The sequence below is a fragment of the Peromyscus maniculatus genome, chromosome 11, assembly GCF_049852395.1.
Source record: "Peromyscus maniculatus bairdii isolate BWxNUB_F1_BW_parent chromosome 11, HU_Pman_BW_mat_3.1, whole genome shotgun sequence".
Taxonomy (NCBI): Eukaryota; Metazoa; Chordata; class Mammalia; order Rodentia; family Cricetidae; genus Peromyscus; species Peromyscus maniculatus.
The window spans coordinates 41194103-41214709 of NC_134862.1; the positions used below are offsets into that span (position 1 = coordinate 41194103).

The window sequence follows — 20607 nt, forward strand, 5'->3', positions numbered from 1 at the left end:
TTCCTCCTGACTCCAGGCACCTGGCCAAAATCATTTCTGGGTCCCGACCTCATTTGGACTGAGTCTGATGTGTCTATCCATCACCTCTCACCTGCTCACCCTTCAGCCCAGTCCTAGCTGATAAACAGAATAAAGCCCTTGGCAATTGTCCTCATTGCCTTGACCCTGTTCTCCCATGTAACCACCTGCCGCTTTCCACCAGACCTTTAGTGAGCCTCTTGAAGCAAAAATTCAGCCCAGAGTTCTTGCCTACCCCAACAGGACAGAAATCTCCACACATCTGATTGTCCCTTAGACCACCAGGGATGTGAAAGCGGTCTTTCACAAGTGGTCCCTCCAGTCATCAGACAACAGAACAGGGGTTTTTGTCTTGAATTATGTGACTATGAAGGAAACCCCCAGCTTTGCCAATATCAATTTAAAAGGCCATGAGTCCAGTTTCTGGGTTGCAGCGAACCCTGCTGTCTCTGAGACAGTGGGTGACACTCAAGAGTTTGTATGAAGTCTAGATGATTAATATTATTTGCTGGGCATGTATGCAGGGTGTGTGTGTGTGTGTGTGTGTGTGTGTGTGTGTGTGTGTGTGTGTGTGTGTGTGTGCGTGTGTAGACAAGAGAACAACTTCTTCCAGGAGATTATTCTCTCTTCCACCAGGTGGGTCCCAGGGATTGAACTCAGGTCGTCAAGCTTGGTAGCAAACACCTTTATTTGTTGAGCCATCTAACTAGATTCTAAATTCTAGGTTTAAAAAATGTATTTATATTTTATGTGTGAGGGTGTTTTGCCTGCTGATATGTCTGATGATGCACGAGTATTCGGGGCTTCAGGCGGTGACCTCACAGGAAGGTGCCATTAGGATACCCTGTACCTTCCTTGTTTGGTTCTCACACCCATCACTGGGACGGCTTAACTCTCATGTTTTACATCAGGAACCCTGATCACCAAATGGAGAGTCAGATCACCAGGACGGTGGGGTTCCCTGGCAGGTGGGAGGTGAGCTGTCCAAGCTGCTGGAGCTATCCATGCTTTCTGAGTAGGTGTTGCTGTCATCTAGGGAGAGATGGAAACAGTTCCTCTTCCAAAGTGAGCCGAGGTGGTGAGAGCGGGCAGAGACTGAGACAAAACCAGAGGTGGTGGAAGAGAGAGAGAGAGAGAGAGAGAGAGAGAGAGAGAGAGAGAGAGAGAGAGCCCAAAAAGAGATAGAGAGAAAGGGTGGTGGATGGCAGAGATTCCAACAATGGGAGAAACATGGCCAAGGGTCCGGTCACTGCATCTGCATCCAGAGTCACCTCAAACTGGTGAGAAGCACACAGGAGCTGGGCAGGGCGGCTCACCCCTGTTATCCCAACACTAAAGAGGCCAAATCAGGCGGATCATGAATTTGAGGCTGGAAATCAACTTGGCCTACACAATGAGACCTTGTCTAAAGGAGGAGAAGGAGGGGGAGGGGACATAGATGAGGAGGAGGGAAGGGGAGGAGGAGGGAAAGGGGGAGGGGCAATAGCACACCGGGTTTGATGCTGGATAGATCTTGGGGACAGGGAAGCCACCAGAGTCAGCAGGCACATGGGAGACAGCAAGCCCCAAAGCAAACCCCACACAGGTTCCAGGCTGGGCTGTCACTAGTTTTGGGCAGGTCACTTTTTTTTTTTTTGAACCCTGGTTTTTTTTTTTTATTCTGTAAGTCAGGAGGGTTGAGCAATGGTTTCTGAGGTGTTTGCTACCCAGTCTCAGATTCTGGTCAGGCTCTGGGAAGCTCTGGGCCTGAGGTTAGGGGCTAGACCTCCCATGCTCTGCAGACACACAGAGAGCCTATGAGCCGCACCCTCGGTTCCCACAGGCCCTGAGGCCCAGCTTAAGGTAAGTCAGAAGGACGGAACAAGTTCCAGCCTTTGAAAGCAATCCAGAGATAAACCATGCAGAGGCGAAGTGACCCGTGAGGCGGAGAGTGACCGGTGAGGCGGAGAGTGAATGGGTCCCTCCCCACTGAGACAGCAATTTCCACTGTGTGGAGAGTGACCCTCTGAGTCTCCAACTCTTGAGATTAAAAACAAAAAAAGGTCAGGCTAAGGGTGTGACGCGGCTGTAGAGAGCACTTACTGTAACACACACAAGGCGGGGCTTCTGTCCCCAGCCCTGGGGGACAGAGAGAGAGAAGAAAGAACGGCCGACAGGCGAAAGGAAGAAAACAAAACCTCCAGTATCAAAAACTAGAGGGTGTTGTTCCTGTTGGCTTATTTGCAGCAACAGAAAATGGAAATGGAACCATCGCCAAGATTCACATCCTTTCAAATGACCACACACCCATGCGGACCTCGGACCGTGAAGGAGGGTCCCAGGGGATAGCGCGGAGGAGCCAGCCAACAATGGGCCACACAGTAGGAGGCCCAGCAGCAGCACATGTCTGGAGGTAGAGCGGTCTAAACACACCATCACTCACTGGCTGAGCAGGATCCCACAGCTCACTTCCTCCAGGGACGGGTCCTGCCTTCAGAATGAAGGCGCTCCAGCTGCCAGCAAAACCCTCTTGTCCATGTAGCTCTTCTCCGATCTCCGTGTGGTGCTGCTAAAGACTGAGAGTGTGGGGGCAGGAAGGAGGGATGTAAAGCACCAAATAAGACTAAGCTACGGTGATTTTTAGCTTTGTATGACAGAGTGGCAGGAAAGGGGAGGGGGGGTTTATTGCACTAAATCCCCAAGTTCTAGACTTGGGAGTGAAGAAAAGTGAGAACAAGATAAAAGATAAGACAGGAAAGGCCTCTGTGATCTCCTTCCTCACTCGGGACAAGTTGGCCAGTGTAGACCAGTGCCTTCTGAGTCAGCTACATCAGAATCTGAACCCTGACTATATTACTTAGCAGCTGGGTAACCTAAGAACAATTACTTACCCTCTCTGATCTTGAGTTTTTGTCAGTAAACGTTAGCAATAAATCCCTAATTTAAAAAAGGCAATGTGGCTTGTGCACTTGAGCTACAGTTAACTGGTGGAAATAAACCATTTTTTCCTTAAAAGTAAAGTTACTTTTAATTTTATTTTTGGTGTATGGGTATTTTATCTGCGTGCATGCCCGTGCACTAATGTGCATGCATGATGCCCGCAGAGGCCAGAGAAGGACATTGGATCCCCTGGAACTGGAGTTACAGAGTTGTGAGCTGCCATGTGGGTGCTGGGAACCAAACCCTGGTCCTCTAGAAGAGCATCCAGTGCTCTTAAGCTCTGAGCCATCTCTCCATCCCTAAGCTGCCATTATTGATGTGCTCTTCCCATCATCTGTGTCCCTGGACAGGGTGACAGTCTACTACCCTAGTCTTGTATGGCTACTCTGGGACCAGAATTTTCCATGCTTGTGCTCCAGGCTCACAGTGTCATGTGTTGAATGTTGAGGACCTTTGAACACGTTTCATGTCCTCTGCATAGGACTTGAGAGCTGTTCATTTGATTGGGGACTGAGTGGGCATGATCACATGCTGGAAACAGTGACTTCTTTATTTAATGAACATTCCTCCAAGTACCCTTTCACTCAGTGTTGAAGCAGTATACAGCCATCTTTCTGGGGCCCCAGAGATAAGAAGAAACTGTCCTTGACTTGAACCTCAGTGATGGGAGAGATGAGGCTTTGTCCTTTCTGGACATATATCTTTGTCACATAACATTACAAGGAATTGGGGGGGGGGAGGTGCAGGGGATCAAATTTCAGCCTCACACATGCTGTACCTCTAGCCCATATAAGGGTGTTTGCCCGCTCATAAGTACATGCTCTCCCACTGAGCTACACCGCCAGCCCCTGTGAGAAATGTTTTTCTCATCCTTTCCAGCATCATTTTCGAAAAAGTCCTGACTCTCGCTGAAGCCCTGAAGGATGCAGTACAGGGGCCTGACCTTAAACCTTTCTTTCACATCTGTCCCTCTGTTAAAACCTCTGGGCCAGGTGCTGTTACTCGGCACACAGGCCTGCGAATCACTTAAGTGTCTAGAAAATGACCATGACTAACTTACGCCGGGCATCTCACCCAGGGCTTCACCGCGTCTCATTTAAGGTCCCTCAAATGCAATTACCTTGGATTCCAGGAAAGAAAAACAAAAAGCAAAGCCTGGGAGACAGATCACCCTCTGTGCCATGTGCTTTAAACTGACAGGCTCTAGCTCCAGGTGGAACAATCATCTTGCGGGAGGCAGTTTGTTCCCCAAAGCAGTAAGGATTCTTGCAGGCCACTTTCCAAAGCCAGGTCTGAGGTAACAATCAACAGGCCACCCTCTGACCAGTTAATCAAGCAGACCTCTCACCCTGGCCCAGTTCTTCTAGTTAAGCCTGACGCGCTCTGCCAGGCCCTGAAAATGAACTGAAATGTCTGCTTCCCAGTTGCCCAAAAGGATCAATTTGATTAAAATCCATTCTTGCCTTTCACCGTTATTTTTGCTTGTTTTCTTTGAGGTCAGGTGGCTGCTGAATCCCACATGTTGGAGCCCACCTCCCCAGCTGGGCCTTTGACCTAAGACTCAGGTGACATTTTGTAGAAACCTCCATGCTGACGGCGTGCATTTTATACCGTCATATATCTTAGACAGAGCTAGAGTCACTGAGACTCAGCCTGTTCTAGCACTAATCTCGAATGGCTCCAGGAGCTAGGGCTGAAGCACGTGTGGGCTCCCTGGAAATTTTTGAGCTGAAAGTGCCGTGGTCTGAATTGTGGAATTGAAATGCCCATTTGTTATAATGTAGAAATTTTTAGAAATGTGAAGCATGGACGAGAACTGATTATGGAGACTAAATAGTGAATGAGTCCTCCCTTTCCAAAAACCCCTTAATTCTGTAAAACATACAAATTCCCATTTAGGAAACAAAGAGAAAACAAACAAACAAACAAACAAAAAAAAAAAAAACGGACCCTCCTGCCTTGAGTGGCTTTGCTGTCCAGAGATCTGGGAGGTTTTGTGCCTGGGACCGGAGGCCGAGCAGAGGAGCTGCTGTCTTTTTGGACAGAGTGCTGAGATGGGTGGAAAGGGGCGGGGGTGGGGTGGGGTGGGGGGACTCCTCTCTGAGATGACAAACTATCGAGATTAGTGCTAGACGTTAGCCTTCGCCAGATAAGTCTCTCTAAGTGGGAAGAGGCGAATTCAGAAACGTATAGTTGACCAAATTACCAGAAATAAGTGCCATCACACCCTCAGAAGCCCAAGGGACGTCTGGGAAAAGGAGGCAGAAAGAACTCAAAGGCAGCGGATGGGAGATGCGCAGCACAAAGACATCCTCTGGACACGTTGCCTGCACGCATGAACTCACACAGCTATGGTTATCTGCGGAAGACCAGAAAAAGATTGAGCCAACGTTTCGTGATGGGTGGGGGAGGCGCCGTGAGGTCCCCTCATCCCTGAGGGTCTATTGGCTGTAAGTGGTTGCTGGGGGGAAGAAGCGTCATTTTCTTAGTGGTGTAGCCCCTGATGGGCTGATCGCCCACTCTCCAGCGAATAATCTCCTACCCATGTTCCTGCATTAACTGCCGCTAAACCCGGCGCGTCACACATAAAAGACGTGAAAGTGGGGGGACTTAGGGAAGAAGGGGTTCAGTGGGAGGGGGTGGGGATGAGAGCAGGGAATGGGAACGTGACATTAGTAAAATTTGTTATATACGTGTATAAAACTGTCAAAGAATAAAATTCCTAAATTCTAAGCCTGATGGTGGTGGCCCACACCTTTAATCCCTACACTTGGGAGCAGGAGGCAGGCGGGATCTCTGTGAGTTCGAGGCCAGCCTGGTCTATGGAGTAAGTTCCAGAACAGCCAGGGCTGCACGGAGAAACCCTGTCATGAAAAACTGAAAAAACAAAACAAAACATTTTTTTTAATTAAAAACGAAGCAAACAGACATAGTGCAAAGAGAAGACACCCCAGACAAGGCATGTGGGGTTATGAAGGCGGATTCTTGACTGGAAACGGAGGTAGGAGTTGCTCCCATCCTGATGGGGATGTCTCTGTACTATTTTTGGATACTGACAATCAGAAGATGCGATAAAAAAATATTTTTCTCTTCACAATGAGATTAAGCATGGAAAAGTATTTGTTGTTTTGTTTTCAAAGATTTTTTTTTTTTTTTTTTGCCGGGCGGTGGTGGCGCACGCCTTTAATCCCAGCACTCGGGAGGCAGAGCCAGGCGGATCTCTGTGAGTTCGAGGCCAGCCTGGCCTACCAAGTGAGTCCCAAGAAAGGCGCAAAGCTACACAGAGAAACCCTGTCTCGAAAAACCAAAAAAATAAAATAAAATAAAATAAAGATTTTTTTTTTTTTTTTTTTTTTTTTTTTTTTTTTTTTTTTTTTACTGTGTATACAGGGTTCTGCCTGCATGTATGCCTGCAGGCCACAAGAAGGCACCAGATGTCATTACAGATGGTTGTGAGTCACCATGTGGTTGCTGGGAATTGAATTCAGGACCTCTGGAAGTGCAGCCAATGCTCTTAACCCCTGAGCCATCTGTCCAGCCCTGGAAAATATTTGTTAATGAATAAAATAGACCAAGACAGTGGCCATTTGAAAACCAGAGCGCCTGGGGGTGAAGCTTAGTGGTAGACCGCTCTCCCAGCGGGTGCCAGGCCCTGGGCTCGGTCTCCAGCACCACACAGGACATGAATGAGCATAGTGAGAAACATGACATGCCACAGTGATGCAGTCTCGTGGATGTGTTCTAAACCAATTCTTGTGCCATCCTGTGGATGGGCTAGAGAGATGGCTCAGTGGTTAATAGTACTTGTTCTTGCAGAGTACCAGGGTTCAATTCCTAACACCCACATGGTGGCTCACAACTGTCTGTAACCCCAGTTCCAGAGGAAACAATGCCTCTTCTGACCTCTTTGGGCAACAGGCAGGCACATGGTGCACACATATATGTATATATATATATGCAGGCAAAACAATTACACACATAAAATAAATAAATCTAAATTTTTTAAAGATTGCTGAATGGTTTTCAAATAAATAAACAAAAAATATGTATAACTGACAATGGCCTCCTCTACCCACTGTTGGTGAAACAGGCCTCCACATTTAGTCCATCAACTGACCAATGAGGAATAACCCTTTACATCATAACTGGCTGTGATGCAATCAGTTTCCATAATTTCGACATGGCCTCCTGTACCCACTGTTGGTGAAACAGGCCTCCACATTTAGTCCACCAACTGACCAATGAGGAATAACCCTTTACATCATAACTGGTTGTGATGCAATCAGTTTCCACATTTCGACAGCCTTTCAGTTCCCAGAGTATTTTCAAATAACACCATCAGATGGTACCTACCTGTCAGATAACCTTCACAGTGCCCTTTTGCAGATGAGAAAATGCCAAGGATTGTGTACAGAAAGTGAGGGCCCAGCACTGCTGGCTGGAGGACCGTGGGAGCCAAGGGTTCGAGGAACTAACTTTCCATCCTAGTATAAAGGAGTATGTCGCAGAGGAAAACAATAAACCAAATAAAGGCAATCTGCTTTTTGCTGTTCTTTGCTTTAAAAAAAAAAAAAAAGAACAGGGCCTCTCCGTGTGGCCCACATTGGTTTTGACCTACTGATCCTCCTCTTGTGTTAGCCTCGAAATGGCTGGGATTACAGGTGTATGCCACTGTGGCCAGCAGTGATCTGCTTTTTATGACCACCATGTACACATTATTATAGATGCTGTAAGTGACAAAGTATTTTTCTCCACTGAACACAAAAAGCTGGCCTTTTCTATTCTCTAATAGAGCAGACACAGAGAGAGAGAGAGACACAGAGACACAGACACACACACAGACAGAGAGACAAACAGACACAGACACACCCCTTCATGAATGCTAGGCAACACTCTACTACCAAGTTCCGTCCTCAAGCCACATAGAAAGTCAGACATGGCAGTGCGTATCTGTATACCAGCACTGAGCAGGGTAAGGAAACGGTCAGGTGCTGGCATTCATTGGCCAGCCTGCCTAGCTTTGGGCTCAGTGAGAAAGCCCGCCCCCGCCCCCCAACAAGGTGGAGAGCAGTAGGGGGTACACCTACACACGAGCGTACACACATGAAGTACTAAAAGGACAAGGTGGCCTCATTTCTGGACACAGAGATTCGTCTTAGGACTCTGCAAATCATCTTACATTCTAAGTCCCTGCCCTGGCTAAGACATCAATCATTTATCCCAGAGTCTTCCAGAATTATGCTTTCCCAAGGGAAATAGCTCCTGCCACATGCCCTCGGCCAGCTGAACAGAGTTTTCCAAGAACCTTCGAGAAAAACTGCCCCCAGTTGCTCATTCAGCAAAATGTACTGAATTTCTCCTCTGAGAGGTGAGTCATGGTTACCAAGTCACGGAGTCAAGGAGACTCGGACCCCTCCCTTGCTAGGCGGGGGTTGTGGACAGAAGTTATTGTAATAGTAAGGAGCTTGTCACACCCTTGTCCTCTAGGCTCTAGTTAGAAACATCCAGAATTCTCCCAGCCTGAAAAGGGCAGTTGTTTGTTTTAAAATCAGAGAGATTAATTCTCTGCCGCAGAGTCCCTAGCCACAAAAGGAAGAGCAGGCCAGGCCTCCGCGCTGCCCTGAGACCTGGAACTTCAGGGCTAAGACTGCGACAATCCCAGGCAAACCAGTGGAACTGGTCACCTGTCTAGTTGCTCAGACTTTCCAGTCATTATTAAGTGCCACCATTGTTAACATCGCCTAGAACAATGGTTCTCAACATGTGGGTCTGGACCCATTTCGGGTCAAATATAAGACATCCTGCATATCAAATATTTACATTACAATTTGTAACAGTAGCAAAATGATGGTTATGCAGTAGCAACAAAATAATTTGGCTGGGCGGCGGCGCACGCCTTTAATCCCAGCACTCGGGAGGCAGAGCCAGGCGGATCTCTGTGAGTTCGAGGCCAGCCTGGGCTACCAAGTGAGTCCCAGGAAAGGCACAAAGCTACACAGAGAAACCCTGTCTCGAAAAACCAATAATAATAATAATAATAATAATAATAATAATAATAACTTGGTGGTTGGGGGTCACCACAACATGAGGAACTGTACTAAAGGGTTGCAGCATTAGGAAAGTTGAGAACCACTAGTCTAGAACTCTGGCTTGGAGCTCAAGGACCTCTAATTATCTATAGAGTCAGCACAGAGGAAGGCTTCCCCAAGAGCCTGGGAAGACCTCACAGACAGGTCTTAGCAGCAGGACTGTGGATACCCCCACCCCACCCCGCTGGCTCTGATGAACAATGTTTCACACTATCCCTGCTCACCACTCATTCAAGGCTAGTAGCATGGCGCCACCCAGATACGACAGCCAAGAGTGTCCAGGCAATGCAAGTGTCGGCTGGGGTGAGGGAGAAGGGTGGGGAAAACAACCCTTGTGGGGTCTGCTGTCTCTGCCCATCTAGGACTGCAATACACAAATCAAGGAAGGTCAAAAGACGTCCTGAAGCCAGGTGTGATAGCTCACACCCTTAATTCCAGCATTCAGGAGGTAGAGGGATGTGGATCTTCAAGAGTCTGAGGTCAGCCTGGGCTACAGAGTGAGATCCAGGACAGGCACCAAAACTACAGAGAGAAACCCTGTCTTAAAAAACAAACAGGGGTTGGGGATTTAGCTCAGTGGTAGAGTGCTTGCCTAGCAAGCGCAAGGCCCTGGGTTCGGTCCTCAGCTCTGGAAAAACAACAACAACAAAAAAGTGTAGCATGAATCTTAGAAAGTCTTATTAATAAAATCAAACCTGAGGCCAGTTATTGGGGTAAATGCTTATTAATAAAATCAAACCTGAGGCCAGTTATTGGGGTAAATTCTCTGACTTCAGAGAAGCAGAACAAGCCACAGCCACCTCATCTCGCCAGTTCCTCAGCTGATCCTGTTTCCTCAGACTGGAAGCCTCTGAATGAATCCAGAATGAATCTCAGCTGAACTGTGCTGCTCAAAAGCCTAAAAGCTTAACCAGCTAAAAGCTTCTAGTTTCTGGTCTTCATGCCTTATATACCTTTCTGCTTTCTGCCATCACTCCCTGGGATTATAGACCCAGGTATTGCCTGCTAGAAGCTGTGTCTGGGCCTCAGGTATCTCCCCTGAGACACAGGCCCCACTGGGTGGGCTCTGCCAGAAGCTGTGTCTGAGCCTCTAAGCCATTCATGGCAGCTGCGTGGTCAAGCTGTTTTGCCCCCTCCCCACACAAGGAGAACCCTCAGAAACCCTCGGGTCAGCTAGCCTGGTACACAGCAGCAATCTCCGCATGTGCTGTGGCATGCACACAACCACACTCACATACACCACACACACACACACACGAAAGAAAAAGACACTGTCTCCAAAAGAAAAAAAATGTTTAACTTTCCCATCAAATCTCTCCTCCCAGCTCCCCAGCTCCCCCGCCATCTCCCCAGCTCCCCCGGCCTCACCCCCAGTTCACTTATCTTATTGTACCAAACCACTTCCTGCCCCTCATTCCTTGACCTCAAACCTACTTTTACGTTCCCAAAGCCTGGTTAACAAGCAACCACGCAATACAGCATCCAAACTAAGGCACTCAAGAGTAGCCGTGGCCTGATAACTCCACAGGGCTGATGGGAAGCCAGCGAGGTCACATGACTTGTCCTCCACCCTGCTGAGGCCTAGCGCTGCCTGGTCCATGCTTGCCCGGTTTTCAACACGGGAAGGGCATGGAGGCTTGGATGCACCTGCTTTCTGCGTTCTCCCATCTGGAACCTGTAGGTGGAATGGGATCCACTAGCATCGTGAGACCCGGCACCCTCCTCAGAAGACAGGGCAGCTGCCTTCATCACTGGTTTTGTTGTTGGAGTAGTTAAATTCAAGACTGTCCAGCTTCTGAGTGCAGTGATTAGAAATGTGCAGCGCCGTGCCCAGCTGGGCATTGGTTTTAAGTAAGAATTTCTCCACATTATTCTCCACTTACTTGTTACTTCCCAACATTATTTGACGCTAGCTCTAATTTATTCTCTCTCTACCCATTAAGAACTCTCATGAAGGCTGGGCAGGCAGTGGTAGTGCACATCTTTAATCCCAGCACTGGGGAGGCAGAGCCAGGAGGATCTCTGTGAGTTCCAGGCCAGCCTGGTCTACAGAGCGAGCTCCAGAACAGACACCACAACTACACAGAGAAACCCTGTCTTAATCCCCCTCCCCACCCCCGCCCCGCCCCACGCAAAAAACAAAAACAAAAATAAAACCTCTCATGAGTAGAACACATCGCAGAGAACTTTACGAGAAGCCGGTTGCTTTGCCACTGAGACAGGCTGGGATGGTGTCAGGTGGAGGTCGAGTCACCTCCAAAGAAAGTTCTTGAAAACGAGGAGAATGTTTTATTCGGACAGGTAAGAGCAACAGAAGCATGCAGAGTGATACAGCTGAGGTACCTACTGTCCCATGGCCTGTACTGCCCATGACCTGTGCTGTCTGTGACCTGTGACATCAAAGGCCTGTGCTGTGATCCATGAATGTCTGTGGCCTGTGCTGCCCATGGCCTGTGACACCCATGGCCTGGACATGTCCATGGCCTGTACTTTGGGAAACACTGCTTAGGCTACTGACTGACAGACTCGGGTGCTGAGTCAATGGGAGTCTTCAGAAATCTCTGGAAGGACCAATGATGCTGAACACATCCAGCTAGTGATCTTCCTGGCTTCCTGTGTAGAGAAATGTAATTCTAGTGGCTCTTTTCCTGTTTTCCCTGGCTGAGGAGGCTGGGTCCATGACTGAAATCGAGCAGGCCACCAAGAAGTCCCACCAGTGACAAATGGGTCTCTGCTTCCTATATCCTTGTTGACTAGGCCAAGCTGAGGGAGCTGGCAGGTGCCCAGTGCCAGGCAGAACAGGGCTGGGGAGGGATAGGTATTCCTGTGTGCTGGTCCTGGGGAAGCACATAAACTTGCCCTTCACAGGAAGGCTGGCCTCTTAAACACAGTGGCAGAGAGCACCCTGGTTTTTCCAATCCTTGACTGACTTCCCCAAAGCCCTCTTGTTAGACTTGAGGGATGCGAGTGAGCGGGTAGGTTCTCTCCTTTGCCATTGTCCAGGGGTCCCTGGAGCTCAGTGACTGGCTTCAACACACATCTCCACCTCTATCTTCTGTCTAGTCTATCCTGCCTTCTGGTGGCCGCCAGTGAGGCATGCACATTTTCTACTTCTGTGGGTTGAACTACTAAACATTCTAGCACATGGATATCAGACCTTTCTCCCTCCATCCTTAACCCTATCATCCATGTTCAACACAGCACCCAGAACAGTTATTTAAAAATGTAAGTCAGAGCCTGTTCCGAACGCCCCGAAGTTCCCTCCAGTAGTCAAAACCCATGCAAGATGCCTTCCACAGACTGCTCTGCCCTATGTCACCTCAGGAAACCGCTCTAGACAGCCCTTGCTTTTCTGTGACCGTGTCAAGCCCACCTTCCTCAGGACCGTTGCATTTTCAGCTCCTACTCCCCAAGTCACGCCCCCATTATCCTCCAGTCCCACGTTCAGTCCCCTTAGGTCAAGAGGTGGTGCAGTCTTCCATGGCCGCCCAACACAAAATAGCCAGTCACTCCCACGGAGCTTTCTTTGTCTGTGGCATGCCACCCTTTGATCTTCAGGGTTGTCTTTCGTGTGTTCCTCTAAAAACTCCGTGAGAGTGATGGGTTTTAGGTTCACTGCTACATTCCAATAACCAAGAAAATGAAAACACTTCGTCCAAGTGTTGACTGAAGGAATGCAGGAGTAAACAACCCGCTGAGTTCCAGGCAACTATCAACTACCCACGGCAGCTGACCCTGATCATGACTGACGACACGGGCCCAACTGAGCCTTTCTCAGGGGCTCCGTAAGTCCCTCAATAAAGCACAATTCCCTTGTTCCTGCACCCCACGCATACTTCCAGACATCTGGCATCTTGTCCAGCAAGTCTGTTGGGCAGATGTACAGAGTAGTCAGCCATTCACAGACCACAGGCCTGGGTAGCTCATGAATGGACTCCCATGAGCTGTCAGTTCTTGACAGGGAAAAACAGTTGGGCTCTTAGTAATATGAGCCCCTAGTCTTCATACACACATACCTTAGCTCTTGCCTCAGGAGAGCAAGAGTGAGAGATCCCTATTTATTGGAGACTTAATATATGCCAGGCATACTCATTGCTGCATTTAATCTTCAAAAATAAACATGAGATAGGAACAGGAACCCACCCCATTGACAGTAAATAAGTCAGTTTTCAGGGACCCAACGTACTCATGGTCATAGACACAGTGCGTCTATGTCTCTCTGACTCCATGCTGTGTTCTGACCATTCACTCCCAAGCACTGCCGTTCTCACCAACAGTGGCCAGATGTGACAGGATATCCAGAAACAAGACCGCCATGACAGTACAGATGCTCAGAGGCACTGTGAAGGAGCCTGACAGTCAGTCAAGGCCACTGAAGGTTCTGGTGTAGTTAGGAATAGAAGGCAAGTATGCCTGTGATCAAGAGAAGAAAGGGGAAATTATCCATACCTTGAAAGAGCTTTCTTCTTCACCGGATGAAGACATCCAACCATCCCCTTTACAGCCATTGTCTGACTCTAGAGTCTCCAGTTTGAAGAAATCACACAGCCTTTCACTGCACAGAGGGGGGAACCCAAAGGCAGACATGGCCTGAGAAAAGTACTGAAGCCAGGATTTGAGTTCATATTTTTTTTCATTTCCAGCCTAACACCTGCCTGCCCTGCATTTGGGCCTTTCATGTTTCTTCCCTCATAAAACAGCTGTATGATCCCACTCTGCACACGGATAGCACCCACCTGTCCTGGAATAGATGTGAAATGTACCCCCAAGGTTCATACTCTGAAAGAGTGGCCCTCATATGATGGTACTATTACAAGATCATTGGATCATGAGAGCCCAGACCTTATCAATGGCTTAATTCACCCATGAGTTCACAGCTGAACAAACAGACAGCTAGGAGGTAGGGCTTCGTTAGAGGAAGTAGGTCTTTGGAAGTGCGTCCTTGGGGATATACCTTGTTCCAGACATCTCCTCTGGCTTTCTCTCTGCTTCCCGAACACTATGAGGTGAGCAGTTTTCTTCCACCATAATGTGTCTGCCTTGTCATGACTAACAGTAATGGAACCAACCGACCATTGACGTACCCTTCTGAGACAAAGTACCCCCCCCCCAGTTGTTTTCCTCAGGTATTTTGTCACAGTGACCCAAACTGGACGAACATCCCCAGAGAGAAGGCTCCTCAGACACACTAAGGCAAAGACAGCTGCAGGAAATCTAACCTGTGGGTGCAAGTTCCAGAGATTATTGCTTCTTGGAGCACCAAAGCCAGACGGTCTCAAAGTTTTCAAGGTGTACCTGGGGACCCCCCGGGAGCCCCAGGGATCCTTTCAGAGGGTGGACAAAGTCAAAGCATTCCCATTGGGGTACCAAGATGGCTGCTACCGCCTCACAGCGTCTCCAACAACATAGTGGCATTTCCAAAGGCTCCATTGAGTGGTTCACAGGAGACTGAATGCAGGGGCAGATCTAAGAACCCAGAGCTCTTTTACCAATATTCTATCAGTATTATTCTAGTATTATTCTGTCAACAATACAATTTTCAAGAATAGCAATAAGTCTTTTGGAAAATTAGTTATAACGAAATTCCATCCAAATAAAATGAAGAATCATTTAAACACACAAAGAGGCAAATAACATTTGGAAGCTAGATTTGAGGTCTTACAGCAGGGATAAAGAACAAGGAAACCAAAAGGCTCAAAACCAGACCATGAGAACTGAGCAGAGGAAGGACCAACCACATCTTTGATGGATGTAACCATCACAGTGTAACCAAGCAAGGGAACTACTAAATTCTAATTACTATAATTCTAAAATCAAAGGGAAAAAAAAGTCCAATATGGCAAAGCTTGGTTTAGTGTATGCTGTGTCTCCAGCAGTGTGAGACATGAGTAGCAGGGGCAGACATGGTACCTACAACCCTACCCTACCCGCTTCTACCCTAGACTACTGGGGGCGTCTCCACTGGACCTCAGCGGGCACGGAAAAAGATTAAAGTTAGTGTTAAAAAGACCCTGCTCCAAAGGAAGGACTGTGGGATCAGAGAGGATCAAAGCCTTCTCTCCTTCTCAACAGGGTCCGATACAAAGCCCAGGCTGGCCCTGAACCCACAATCCTCCTTCTTCTGTATTCCAAGTGCCAGGGCAGCTGTTTTTTGAGTAACAAGAAGTAGCCTTGGTGCTGAAGCATGAGGCTGCCTTTGTGTTCCAGGTAAGAGGGTGCCAGGCACAAAGGCGTGCTATCAGGAACTATGGTCCTTTCTACTTCAGTGAGCATCCGAAACCACTGGTGAGAGATGAGCCTCGGGGTGCCTGAGCATGAAGGGAGGGATCCTAAGAAAAAAAGGGAAGACAGCGTGTGACAGGTCCACGAAGTAGATTTCAAGAGTTCTGTGTGGCCTAAGACTCGTCTCTCCAGCACCTACGCCAGTGCAGGGACATAGCAGTCCTCTGTAAATGCTTGACGGATGAATGACGGCTGGGACTGTCCCCTTTCTGTCCTCAGCTCGGCCACAGATGTGCTGCTATACCCAGCGGGGAGTAGAAGCAGGGCAGAGATGTTGAGGTACACCTTCCCTGCTCCCTCTGAAGTGAATGCCCTCACCATGTCTGGGACTTGAATGTCCTTCCGGCTGTTACCGCAAATTTTCACTTCTCCAGATAGGTTTCCTGTGTCCCCTTGAGGTTTATCATGGAGTCCACTTATTGACTGAAGCTGCCTGAAAGACTCACTTTGAGACTTTCAATTTGTGTGGTAGCTTATCTGCAAACAGCCGACAACCGGCTTAACATTTGGTGTTCTAAGTGCATCTGGCTGTCAGACCTGCGAGCTCCGGCAAACGTCCACCGGTGACCATGTAAGACCAGCACCTGGGCCACAGCTGGTTCCACAGGGACAGACTTTGTGTTACAGAAATAATGCCCTCTACTGACTCTGAACGTATTCTTTATTTGACTGTTTTAATTTTCATGGAAACAAGGTCTCATGTATCCGAGGCTAGCCTCGAGTCAGTACGTAGCCGAGGCTGGCCTTAAATCGCTGCTATGTGTGTGCCTGCCTCGCACATGCGGAGATTACAGGCGCGCACCACCGTACCCAGCTCCCTTTAGCTGACTTTCAAACCCGCTTCTCGTTTATTTCCGAAAGCAGTCACGTTTCCTGTAAGTGCCAAAACACTGCTCGCCCATCTCACAGTCTCATTTGCTCCTCAGAACTGGAGGTGCCCCGTGTGACTCCAGAAGCAGTTAGAAGGATCAGACGCGGTTATCTCCCATTTGCAGCTGAGGTGGCCAAGAGATAAGAGTTGCTTAAGGTCAGAGTTAGCCAAGACCGAAACTGGTGTTTCCACGCAGATCGTGGTCTCCGAGCCGGCCATCCGCTTTCTACGAGAAAACTGTACTCTTGACGCTTTTTTCGTTTCTCTGGTAACTTCAAAGGTAAGGGGTGCATCATCTTATTACAAATTTTTCTGGTAAATGACAAGGTGATGCTTCATCCAACAAAATCCATTTATTATGATAATCTTCTGACAGGGAAAAACAGACCTTTCCTAAGAAGGCTGACATTCACTTGTTTTGCAAGTTAAAGTGGAGTGAGTTTGCTAAAGACCTGCTGGTAGAAACTGCCGTAGAAATTGCCAATGCTTCCCACAGAGGAGCTTAGACGAGGATTGTGAAGTTTTTGTTTGTCTGATTGCTTGGGTTTTTTTTTTTTGAGACATGGTCGTACTACGTAGGTCTGGCTAGCCTTGAACTCCCTTCAATCTTCTTATCTAGTGCAGGGGTGGCAGGCATAGACCACCATGCCCTGCTATGTGTATTTAAATGTCTTTTTAATCCCCTATTAGTTTGTGTACCGATGAAATATGAGGTTTAGCATTATAGGTCACGTGATCTGAATGGTACCTTTACGTCCCCAACTTAGCTGAGTCTGTAAGGTTTTTATTATGGCACAACTCACTTTTACTGTAATTAATGTCCATGTACCACTACATATCTACATTTCATTCCTAAATTAGAGTGCATTGTATGTGAACTGCTAGTTGATCCACAGCTGTTATCAGCACATTGCTCAAGGAAACTTCTTCAGGACAAACATACGGTGGGACCAGGAGGGCTGCTGTATTCCTTTGATCCAGCACTGGGGTGGCAGAGGCAGGTGATCTCCTGAGTTCAAGGCCAGTCTGGTCTACATATCGAGTTCTAGGCCAGTCAGGACACACAGTGAGTCACTGTTTAAAAAACAAACAAAATATCTGCTGGTAACATTTCACAGCTTATTACTTATTTTCATTACAAATTCTAATATAAACTATTACATATATATATTATATATCTAGGCTAATATGGTGTGTCTTTCAAGGCATTGAAAAGAAAAATAATGTTAGCCCCAAAACAAAAAATGAAAACCGGTCTAGAGAAAAGAAGTGATATTTGAATTATTGACTAAGTCTGACAGGGAACGAGGTGTACGTGGAAAGAAAATAGCGCAGCTGGAAACTGCTGACACAGATGTGTCTTAGAAATAGGAGCAGAGTGTGAATTCACCTTTGCGTCCCATCCTCAACCATCGCTGGGAATTTCAATAAATGCTAGACTTAGAAAAGTGAAAAAGTCGAATCCTCAGCCACATTATGGAAATACAGGTCATGAACATGCCCTCGGTGAGAACTTCCCCTCAAGGAAGAAGTGTTTACTTTATGGATGATAATGCAGGCTAAAAGTCTTGGGAAATAGAATAAACAAATAACTTTTCCAGACGGTAACAAACCGCATAGAATCTGCATCTTACTGTATGAGACTTCAAAGGAATCTACATTTTTACCAGTTCTTTAATAACAAGAACAATGGAAAATTAACCAACTGGAAAACTAGAAATTTTTAACATACAAAGATAAGAATTCAGCACCCTCCCCCTCTCCCCAGTAAACACGAAGAAACTGAAACAAAATATCAACAGTTTCAAATTTCAAATCTGTCTTGGAAATATCTATTTACTAATGTTGCCAATCAGATTCTATATGATAAGGAAAATGAGCATGTTGCCGTTAAACACAGACACACAAATCTGTTGTCAACAATTTTTTTAATATTTGTCATACAATAATATTTGTCATACAATAATATTTGTCAACAATAATATTTGTCATTCCAAATAGCATCTCAAGAAAGTTCTGGAGCCAGGCTTGCTGGTACAAGGCTGTAGTTCCAGCTATGAAGGAGGCTGAGGCAGGAGGCTGTCAAGTCCAAGGCTGGAGTAGGTTACAGAATGAGTTGAAGGACAGTCTGAGCAATGTGGAGAGGCCCTGTCTCAAAATGAGCAAAGTGGAGCTGAGGATATGTAGCTTCGGAGTAGAGAGCTAGCCTGGTGTCAGAGCCCTGCATCCCCAGAGCTGCCAAACAGAGAAAAGAAAGAGGAGGAAGAGGAAGATAAAAAAATTTGAACAGGAATCTTCTTCATTTATGGACATTATAGAAGATTCATAGCATTATAGCAGAACATTAACCCAGAAAATAAATACAAACACCAAATAATCCACACATTTTGGCTTAAAAGAATCAACAGCATATACCAATTTGTTGACTGAAATCACTTTTAATATTAAAAGAAATGTTAGATACCACTGAGGTTTGTCTCCTATGCCAAAGGAGCAGTTAATTTCCTTAGGCATATTTTCAAAACACAAATCTGTCTGTATATAAACATTAAAAGTTAGTCAGACATGGTGACACACGCCTTTAATCCCAGCACTTGGAGGCAGAAGCAGGCAGATCTCTCAGTTCGAGGCCAGCCTGGTTCACAGAGTGAGTTCCATCACAGCAAGGGCTACCTGTCTCAAAAACAAAAAACACAAACAAACAAGCAAAAATTGTTTCCATAGTAAAATATATAGCTGGAAAAGGACTATGCAGATTTTTACTAGATTATCAGGAAAAAAACCAAACAACAACAACAAAAAGAAACCAACCAAACCTAGGCTATTAGCATTTGAGGGAATAGGGACACAAGGCTGAAGAAAAATTGTAACAATCATATTATATTTCAATGTAAGTTTCCCAAAGATCCTAAGGCTGTGCAAAATAATATATCTAAAAGTTCTGGGGACATTAGTGAATCCTATCACGTCAGCTGGAACGGCCTGACTTCGGCTAAAACATGACAACAGAGCAGTCAAATAAACATGGACGCTCCGAGGACAGAAGAATCTGTTTGAAACCCCTGGGACTTGACAAAGCCAGTGGCACAGGGAGCACTCTTCTAGAAAGCATCAACATTATTAAATACATAGATTCTTGAGTATAAGCCAAGGACATACTATTGAGAATGTATATTTAATAAATACGTTTCCCCTGCTCTGATTTGTCGTGATATTGAAAGTCAAGTCTGTGACAACGTAAGCACCGTGGTTTTTGTGTTTGGCTTTTGTCAGCGTGGATTTTTGTTTTGTTTTGTTCTGTGTTAGGGATCGAACCAGGTCCTCCTGTATGCATGCCAGGCAAGTGTTCTTTCTACCCCTGAGCCATATCCCTACTACATAAATTTTACCATAAGCAGAACTTAAATGCTCATGTACAGAGTGTCCAGAGAAATATCAAGAATGAGACACTTAGAAAAAAAAAGAAAATTTTACCTAGTTGATCAAAGTGTTGTTCCTGAAATATATATTGCTGTGCTGAACAGATGCCAGACTTTTGACATTGCTAGCAACTTCTCCAAAATAGAAAGTACTAGAAAAAGAAAACTCATTTTAATTCTGAGTCATATGACTAGCCCTTCTACGCTCCAAAAGTCAGTATCAGATCCTCCCTCCCCCCATATTGGAAAGAAAGGTTTGTGATATTCAAGAATATTATGGCCTTTTCACTCTTCGGATTACACACATGATTTGAAAAGGTGTGGTAAACATGAACTTTCGTAACCATTAGAAACACATGATTGACACTGAGGCATGAGGCAAGAAGTGTGGTATTGAGACAACTGGTCCAGGAACCAAAGTCTGGGCTGAGGAGTTGGCTGCACAAGGGTGAGGTCCTGAGTTGGAGCCCCAGCACTCACCTAAAACTGAGCATGGTGACCCATATTTCTAACCCAACACTTAGTGGGGGCAGATTCCGGGGGCGGGGGAGATGCTCGGGGTTGCTGGCCGCCTGGCCGGTCTAACTCCAGCTTCAGTAAGAGACCCCGCCTCAAGGGAACCTGGCGAAGAGTGATGGAGCAGGACACACACTCTTCCAGTCTCCTCTTGTGTATGTGGGCACACGCACCTGCACACGCACGTGCACAAACACCACACACACCAAAATAAGTAAATACATGAGATTAAGTGGGGCATGTAGAGGAAGACACCGGATGTCAACTTCCGGCCTCTTACACACAAACACACCAGCACGTGCTCGCGCACGCACGCGTGCACCCCCCCCTCCACACACAAACACATAAAGAGGAACTAACGTCTGTCTGTCACTTCTTGACTCTAATTGGCCCACACAGTGCCGCAGCTAGCTGCAGACCAGCACGCTGGGCACGACACTCCCAGATTGGTGCTGCCAGCACGTACTGACCGGGTACCCTCAGTCTGCAGTGG

General features: G+C 46.9%; 1 protein-coding gene across 1 annotated transcript in view; it reads left to right on the top strand.

Annotated features, from left to right (window-relative positions):
• Positions 1–16232: 16232 nt before the first annotated feature.
• The window catches only part of Ctse (cathepsin E), a 28701-nt gene continuing 24326 nt past the window's right edge, over positions 16233–20607 (top strand). The window contains exon 1 of the mRNA XM_006988831.4: positions 16233–16459. The gene's annotated coding sequence lies outside the window, so the exon portion shown is untranslated. The remainder of the gene's footprint in view (positions 16460–20607) is intronic.